The sequence below is a fragment of the Rhinoderma darwinii genome, chromosome 4 (assembly GCF_050947455.1).
Source record: "Rhinoderma darwinii isolate aRhiDar2 chromosome 4, aRhiDar2.hap1, whole genome shotgun sequence".
Classification (NCBI taxonomy): Eukaryota; Metazoa; Chordata; class Amphibia; order Anura; family Rhinodermatidae; genus Rhinoderma; species Rhinoderma darwinii.
In genome coordinates this window covers 301,732,028-301,739,921 of record NC_134690.1, presented here as the reverse complement: position 1 = coordinate 301,739,921, position 7,894 = coordinate 301,732,028, and the positions used below count along the sequence as shown (strand labels likewise).

Sequence of the window (7,894 nt, the reverse complement as noted above, 5' to 3'; positions counted from 1 at the left end):
GCAAGTTTGTTTTTTTACGCCATGCGACGTGCTGTGTAACTAATAAGTTATGTTTGTTCATGGGTCGTTGTGACGGCACTGAATAGGTTTTTTTTTCCTACAGTGACCACTTTTTAAAGAAATGTAATCATTTTAATGAAAAATTGGTTTAATCTATTTATTTTTTGGGTGGTATATATAATGTTTATATAACTCCATTTTAATTATTTTCTTTGTCCAACTAGGTTATTAAAAGCAGCGGTTCTTTAATTGCTTCTATAATGATTCGGAATACTTAGTATACCAAAGCATTATTGCCTGTCAATGTATCACTGCTTCTGGCATGGCCTAATAGGCAGTTACTGATAGCAGACCTAAGATGCCTTTGTTAAGCCCCCAGCTGCCATGGCAATCCATCGGCGCCCTGTGACTGCGTCGGGGAGCGCTGATAGGCTGACAGAGGGAGGCCTCCTCTGTCAAACACTTTAGATTATCTCCAATTTCGGCAGTTGCGGCAGGAGCTAGGCTGTGTATAACAGCCGTGTTCCTGCAGCTAATCCCATAGGTACAGTGGCAGTACCTACAAGATCTGAGTGATCAATATATCCATCACGATGCGGACCTAGCACCCACTCGTGATGGATATATCTGTTGCTCATTGTTAAGAGGTTAAATACAATATTCTCAGGCCATGCCCTTTATGTGCTCCATTGCTGAAGTATTCAAATCATAAGGCATATCTAGACAGATTTGTTACACATTTCGGCAGATTTAGTAAGCTGCCTTTGGCTTTGTGCATATAAGATTTTTGGTCTATGTTTAATATATACGTCAGAAAAAAAACTCCAGACGTATACAGTACGTTAAACGTAAGCTGTGACGGATGCTTTAACAGTACCAACCGTCACCACAGAGTTTAAAAGTGTACGTTAAAAGTGTACGTCATAAACTCAGATGACCATGTTTATGACGTACACTACCGTTCAAAAGTTTGGGGTCACCCAGACAATTTTGTGTTTTCCATGAAAACTCACACTTATATTTATCAAATGAGTTGCAAAATGACTAGAAAATATAGTCAAGACATTGACAAGGTTAGAAATAATGATTTTTATTTGAAATAATAATTTTCTCCTTCAAACTTTGCTTTCGTCAAAAAATGCTCCATTTGCATCAATTGCAGCATTACAGACCTTTGGCATTCTAGCTGTTAATTTGCTGAGGTAATCGGGAGAAATTTCACCCCATGCTTCCAGAAGCCCCTCCCACAAGTTAAATTGGCTTGAAGGGGACTTCTTGCGTACCATACGGTCAAGCTGCTCCCACAACTGCTCTTTAGGGTTGAGATCTGGCGACTGCGCTGGCCACTCCATTACAGATAGAATACCAGCTGCCTGCTTCTTCCCTAAATAGTTCTTGCATAATTTGGAGGTGTGCTTTGGGTCATTGTCCTGTTGTAAGATGAAATTGGCTCCAATCAAGCACTGTCCACAGGGTATGGCATGGCGTTGCAAAATGGAGTAATAGCCTTCCTTATTCAAAATCCCTTTTACCTTGTACAAATCTCCCACTTTACCAGCACCAAAGCAACCCCAGACCATCACATTACCTCCACCATGCTTGACAGATGGTGTCAGGCACTCTTCCAGCATCTTTTCAGTTGTTCTGCGTCTCACAAATGTTCTTCTGTGTGATCCAAACAACTCAAACTTTGATTCGTCTGTCCATAACACTTTTTTCCAATCTTCCTCTGTCCAATGTCTGTGTGCTTTCGGCCATATTAATCTTTTCCTTTTATTAGCCAGTCTCAGATATGGCTTTTTCTTTGCAACTCTGCCCTGAAGGCCAGCATCCCGGAGTCGCCTCTTCACTGTAGACGTTGACACTGGCGTTTTGCGGGTACTATTTAATGAAGCTGCCAGTTGAGGACCTGTGAGGCGTCTATTTCTCAAACTAGAGACTCTAATGTACTTCTCTTGTTGCTCAGTTGTGCAGCTGGGCCTCCCACTTCTCTTTCTACTCTGGTTAGAGCCTGTGTGTGCTGTCCTCTGAAGGGAGTAGTACACACTGTTGTAGGAAATCTTCAGTTTCTTGGCAATTTCTCTCATGGAATAGCCTTCATTTCTAAGAACAAGAATAGACTGTCGAGTTTCACATGAAAGCTCTCTTTTTCTAGCCATTTTGAGAGTTTAATCGAACCCACAAATGTAATGCTCCAGATTCTCAACTAGCTCAAAGCAAGGTCAGTTTTATAGCTCCTCTAAACAGCAAAACTGTTTACAGCGGTGCTAACATAATTGCACAGGTGTTTTCAAGTGTTTTCTAATCATCCATTAGCCTTCTAACCCAGTTATCAAACACAATGTACCATTAGAACACTGGAGTGATGGTTGCTGGAAATGGGCCTCTATACACCTATGTAGATATTGCATTAAAAACCAGACGTTTGCAGCTAGAATAGTCATTTAGCACATTAACAATGTATAGAGTGTATTTCTGATTAATTTAATGTTATCTTCATTTAAAAAAACTGTGCTTTTTTTGCAAAAATAAGGAAATTTCTAAGTGACCCTAAACTTTTGAACGGTAGTACCATTATAGCCTATGGGTAACTGATGCCACTATTAGGCATTCGCCAGCAGACTATAATGGTATCCGTTTAATGTATACATTATGAAAGGCTATCGAAAAGCCCATGACGTATGTGTCAAACATACACGCGTGACATATGTCATACAGTGGCATACGTAACACATATGCTGTCATGTAAAAAAAAAAATAACTATGCTGCGCGTTATGTCTCTTTGCATGTTCATTTAGGATTGAAAAGAATAGGTTACTACACTATTCCATCCTCCAAAAAAAAGGTATACCGATGTACACCAGCCCGAAAGAGGCCAATAGGACGCTCTTTGGGCCTCCGTTTGGCTAATGAAGTCCTATGGACACATTTAGCTTTGCCGATGTACATGCTAAACTTAGGTCCAAAACGTGATGTGCACAGAGCCTAAGATTTAAACAGCATAAACTTAGACCAGGCAGTCTGAAAATGCGCCAAATTTATTACTGTGCCACACGCAATATGATCACTTTGGCGCATCTTGCTAGATATTTCACAAATTTTTTTCTTCCTTAAACCAACTCTTAGTTGGGTTAGTTTTCATTTGGTGCACTTTGGCACATTTAAAGCCACGTCCCTTTTCCTGCTAAGCCATGCATGACTCTTTGGCGCATTTGCGGGATAAATTAGTCTAAAATTAAATGTGCCGAAATGCTCCAAAATGTGGCGTATTTCACTACACATTCTAGACGCAGATACAGTAGCAAATCTGCCCCATTGTGTTCTTGAGCCTCCAGTCCCCTCTTGTCTCACTTGTTACTCCTCCTCACTTGTCACAGTTCCACCTCCCAGCTCCTCTACCAGCTTACACTTTTATGATTTCTCTAATGGTACACGGCTGGCACTAAGATGTCTGCCACCTCACACCAAGTCCTCCCCCACCACTTACTGTTGTCAGTGCAGAGTGTTGATTTATTCCATGCCATATGACCTGGTAGCCATCCATGGCCATAGCTTTAATAGGCTTTACAAAGTTATCCAAATGTAAGGTATAAGTTAACAAACCGAATAATGCCCCGAATGATACTAGTGGTCCTAGTGACTAATTAAAACTAAACCAGAACAAGAAACAAGTCACGACCAGGTGTTTGAAAAAATACAAATAATCTTTATTAAAGTCAATTAGACACATGGAGACAACATATAACACTTAGACATAATAAAATGCCATGGACCCTCGAACACAAACGGAATCCGAACGTAAAAGCAGAGTAGCCCCCCAGATGTAAAAATGGTCTGACACAACCTATATATGGCTAAAGTGCATAAGTACATATTGATAAGCAGGTACTAGGCATGGTACGCTTTGCACAGATGAACACATAAATAAGTATAGAGAATATATATAAGGTACAATCTAAGTAAAAACGACATGTAAAGTAGTATACCTACACCTGCGTATAAGAGGATAAATAGGAGATCAAGACCAGGAGGGGGACCTCTGCTTAACCCAACGCGCGTTTCGCTGGTGCTTCGTCAGGGGTTGATGTCCAAATGCCCCAGTTACCCCATGATATACCTTCCTCAATGATGTTTTACCGGTAAAATCACAGCTGTTTCCTATCGGGTGGTTAGGTGTTCAGCGTCGGTCACCAATGACAGACGGCGATACATCCCGCCCACCCACGATAGCGTCCTATCGTGTAGTCTTATGTCAAAACAGTCCTCCTCCCAGAACCGCCTCCATCGGCATAACCACACCAGGCCGGCGGGGGAATGAAATCAGCCCGCCGGCTCGATGTGGAATCACCGAAGGTCAGAAGCAGGGATATAAAGAGGAATTAAATTAGAAGTTTAGTGGCAATCCAGTTTTGGCCCAAGGTAGAACTATCTATCCTGATCATTAAGGTGAAAAAATAGGTTAAAAAAGGTTAAAAAAAGGGCCCAGCCGATCTCATTAAACAGCAGCAGCGGGACAAGGCGTCCCGTTGCTAGGTGACAGTCCAGCGTGAGAGCAGCAGTTGCTGTTAAACACGCTGGAGAGCATAGCAAAGCATTAAGAGCCGAGGTCGCTGTCCAACGTGCTGAAATGCTCAGCACAGCCGTCAAAGCTAAATAACCGAGAGAGTTAGAGCAGTCACTGTCCAAGGTGCTGAAGCTGACTATCCAAGTCCATATCACACTTCAGAGCTGAAACACAGTACCGGAACTAACCAGTAATGCTGTGAAAAGTAAAAAATGAAAAGAGGAAAGAAAGTAAAAGTGACCAAGGATATACCTACATATACCTACACACACATACATGAACACACATATATATATATATATATATATATATATATATATATACATACACATACATACACATATATACACATATACACACACACATATGTACCAACATATACACAAAATACATATGATCACAGTGAGCGGTTGTGAATGTGAGAGAAGTGAAGAAACGTGAAAAAATATCCACAAAAATGATTAGAAAGTAGAATAACACAACAAGTGTATATTGATTAATGCTGAAGAGGAACAGAACAATATAATTAGTATTAATGCAGCACAACAAACCGTACATCTAGCCCGAAAATTGTGAATATGCGGTAAATAAAACCAAAGGTGAGTCAAATGACAATTTCTTTATATCCAAAATTAGTATACATAAAAATATACATAAATCTAATTAATTTTAATCCAGTAGTGCAGGAATATGAGCAAAGTGCACAAGTATGTGCTAAGACTATAGTTGCCAACCACACAATTGATGTCAGTAATATTAAACGTGATAGGTGAGGCAAGAAAAATGGAGGGGGAAACAAAAAGGGGGGGGGGGAAATAGGGAAGGAGAGAATGAGGAAGGGGGGAGGAGAGGGGAAGGAAAAGGGGGAAAGGGAAGAGGGATGTGGACAAACACAAATTATATTACAATGAGTGACCAAGAAAATTTAGTGATGGGAAGATGATTAAAACTACCAAATGACTGAACGTGACAGTGACTACTGCTATAAACATTTAGTAAACCAAACCTCAATTACTAGGTTAAATAATACATGGTGACTGTAATAAACAAGAAAACAACAAAAAAAAAAAAAAAAAAAAAGGCTGAGAGCCTGACTAACTCAATACAATTTATTGTGTCAATCTGTGCAAAAGTACCTATGACGAAAAAGCCAAAAGTACAGACTTGATCGTAAACCAAAAACCAATGTAACAATGATCAAATGTTAAAGGGTCGATGTGAAAAGGATTTGACTGTAAATATATATACACAAGTGATCAGAAAATCCGAAAATTTGGCCCACCAATGGCCACAGGACGAATCTGCCGGATGTCACTCTAAATTCATAGCGGGGTCATCACGGGGATTTGAACTGGATCCAAAAACTTCATGCTGAATAGTATGGCAGGAATCATGCTGTAAAACAACAGAGATCTTATAACAAGATAATAATTTCTTATCAAGTTGTGAACAACTGGGATAATAGTTGACCTCAAAAATAAAGATCAATATCCACGTATGTCTAGATAGAAGAACAGGGCATAAGGGGAATGGCAAGTAGAAAACCCAATGTACAAACACATAAACATAAAATTAAAAAGATAAAAACAATGACAACAAGTTAAAAAGAACAGGGATAAAATATTGGTGGACACCAATAGGAGAGTGGCAATGCTCAAACCAAAGAAAGTAACCATGACTTAACTATGGCGATTTCAAAGAAATGGTGCGAAGCTGTTGTACTCATTAAGACCATATGGATGTAAGGATCCCAACCTCATAATCCAGGTAGTTTCTTTCTGTCCCAAGGCCTTCTTCCAATTACCACCCCTTGGACCAATCAGTACGCGATCGATAGCTCTCACTTTCAAAAGTGATGCGTCACAGTTGTGAAATAACCTGAAATGACGAGGGATCGTATTAAGTTGTGATACATCTTCAATTCCCATAGCCGCTTGAATGCCCAACACATGCTCTCGTACTCTCCTACGGAGTTGTCTAGTCGTCATTCCTACATAAATTTTGTCACAAGGACAGATGGCAAAGTAGATGACACCCATAGTGGTACAGTCAATGTGATGGGTAATCTTGAATTCGTGTGTATGGTCAAAATCAAAAAATGTAGTTGCCTGTTCGATGTTTGGACAAGCTACACAGCGTCCGCATTTAAAGCAACCCCATTTTGGACCTTTAGATCCAAAAGCATACTGGGGTTGTGAGCCCCGGTGGTAACTATGTACTAAAAGATCCTTCAGGTTTTGGGCTCTCCTAAATGTAATGGAAGGGACAGATGGTAACAATTTGCCTAGCGTATGGTCCTGCTGGAGTATTGGCCAAAATTTTTTCATTATCACCAAAATTTCCTCGGATTTACAATTAAAATTCGTAATCATGCGGACCTTATTATCAGTGGCGGTTTGTCGAACAGAGCCCTGTAACAGCGTCGTTCTTTGACTGCTTTTTGCCCTATCATAGGCTCGCTGGATAGACCGATTGCTGTATCCCCTTTCCTTGAAGCGCTTTTTAAGATCTTGAGCCTGCACTTCAAAAGTGTGTTGGTCTGAACACAAGCGTCTTGCTCGTAAGTATTGGCCAACGGGGATATTTTTAATAAGGTGTCTAGGGTGGGCTGATGAAGCGTGTAATATCGAATTGACCGCAGTCTTCTTTCTATATAGGTCCGTGTGTATCAATCCCTGATCGTCCACCCGAATTTGAATGTCGAGGAACTCAACTGCAGTTCTACTATATTGATATGTAAGTTTGATATTGATGTTGTTGTGGTTCAAATGGTTAATGAAAGTTTTGAGTTCAGCTGGTGTTCCCTGCCAGATAAACACAACGTCATCAATATATCTAGCCCAAAGATGTACTCTATCAATCAAAGGGACAGGATTAGACAGAAAGATATCCCTCTCCCACAGCCCCAGGAAAAGATTGGCATAGGAAGGTGCGCATGCTGCCCCCATAGCCGTTCCCTGGAGCTGTAGGTAGAAGGACTCTTTAAAAATAAAAAAATTATGAGTCAAGACAAATTGGAGGGCTTTCAATAGAAAGTCTTGATGACTCCTATCCAGATTTCCCATTGCCAGAAACAACTGCGTTGCAGTAAGACCATCCCCGTGTCGAATCGAAGTGTACAAAGATTCAACATCACACGTAACTAAGTACATGTCTTGTTGGAGATGTATCCCCTCAATTTTTCTCAGGATATCGTTGGTATCCTGGACAAAAGATGGAAGAGTTTCAACCATGGGTTTCAGAAAGTGATCGATATACTTACATAATGGTTCTAAAATGCTGTTGGATCCGGACACAATTGGACGTCCTGGGGGGTTACGGGCATCCTT

General features: G+C 40.5%; 1 long non-coding RNA gene across 1 annotated transcript; it reads left to right on the top strand.

Annotated features, from left to right (window-relative positions):
* Positions 1–5,040: 5,040 nt before the first annotated feature.
* On the top strand, positions 5,041–7,297 carry LOC142761165 (uncharacterized). Its single transcript, XR_012883533.1, has 3 exons — positions 5,041–5,164; positions 7,020–7,125; positions 7,223–7,297. It is a non-coding gene; the product is annotated as an uncharacterized LOC142761165 (long non-coding RNA).
* Positions 7,298–7,894: the final 597 nt, after the last annotated feature.